Genomic DNA, 1,462 nt, shown 5'->3' on the forward strand with positions numbered 1-1,462 from the left:
TCGGGGTGCAGGAACTCCCCGAAATCCCAGCTCTGCCCTTAAGCAGGGATTTCACCTCCCTCTTGGGAAGAAATCCTGGAGGGGGGGGGGCTTTTCCTAGGAGATGCTCACTCCCCCCCAGTATCGCAAGAGCAGAGGTTATGGGGTGCTCTGCCCTGGACCCCTCCAGCACCGCTTTCCATGCCGATGGACGACTTTGTCAGCAGGTTTCCGTGCCATCCTGCAAACTCCTGACTTTTCCCTCTTCCCCCGGCTTGCGGAGGGGGGGCTTGGTGTGCAGCAGGTGCCACTGCCTGTGCTTTGAGATGAAGGGGGGGGAGATCAGGAGCCTAAAAATAACTTTAAACAGCCTCCTTGGCTTACATGTTTCAGTTGCCTTTGCTTTTAAAATGCAAAGGAGTTTCTTTGGCTTTCTGGTGACAGTGTTTATGATCTCCGTGGTGGATTTATTATCTGCAGGCTCCTGTTCGGCAGAGGAAAGGGTTTGTGAAGAGCTGGAGCGGGTCCACGGCTCTCCCCGGGGTGGTGGAGGTCGGGGTGCGGGAGGGATTTGGGGGAGAGTGGGGGTTGGATGGGATGAGAACTGGCTTCACCACGTCTGAGCTGGGAAGAGGGAGGAAAATGCGGTCGGAGAAGGATGGCTGGGTGGGATGAAAAACTTCCTCTGGACCTTTCCCTGCCCCAGGCAGGGACTTTCCTGAGGGATTCCTGTATCAGCTCACCAGTGCCATGAGTTTGGCGTTCTCAATCCCCTGGGGCTGAGCCTTGTCCAGGGGAAAGGGTGGGCACTGACTTCCCAGAGGTCCCAGCCTCCGGCTGGATGGTCCAGGGTGTGTGCAGGCTCCTCGGTGCTTGTGTTTGGGGAACTTGGGGACAGCATGGGGTCTGCACACTGGAAAAAAGCTCTGCTTTTCCAGAGAGAAGATCAAAGTCTTCAAAAAGCTCTGGGCAAGGGCTGGCAAAGCCCTCTTTCATGCTTGGAGGGCTCCAAAGTCACCGGTAGAGGGAAGGGATGGGACCAAGTGTCCCCTTGCCCTTCCTACTGAGCGTAAGTGGCTGCAAACCAACATCCCATTTTGGGGCTGGGCCACTGAGTTTGGTGGACTTTGGGGCTGAAGTTGGCTGGCTCACCTTGTACTGACGTGAGACTGGGCTTTGGCTTTCCGAGCATCCACCTTTGGGAAGGCCATCCTCTCTTTGACGTCCTCCAAAGCCATCCCTGTGCTTCGCAGGGACCAGCCCAGCAGCCCCTAGCACGGCTCCCGAATGGCGATTGAATTAGAGGAGATCTCACTTAAACAACTCTTCCACTTCCCCCCGGCCCCAGGCCCAAGGGCTCCCTGAACAATTGTGAAATGAGATCTTTATCATTTTTATTAAATGCTGTACACAAGGCATCACCATTAGGCTGGATGGGAGGAGGGAACGGGGGTAATTCCCTTATGACTACTCTCTTCTCCAC

The sequence above is a fragment of the Cariama cristata genome, unplaced genomic scaffold (assembly GCF_000690535.1).
Source record: "Cariama cristata isolate BGI_N322 unplaced genomic scaffold, ASM69053v1 scaffold22873, whole genome shotgun sequence".
NCBI classification, from domain to species: domain Eukaryota; kingdom Metazoa; phylum Chordata; class Aves; order Cariamiformes; family Cariamidae; genus Cariama; species Cariama cristata.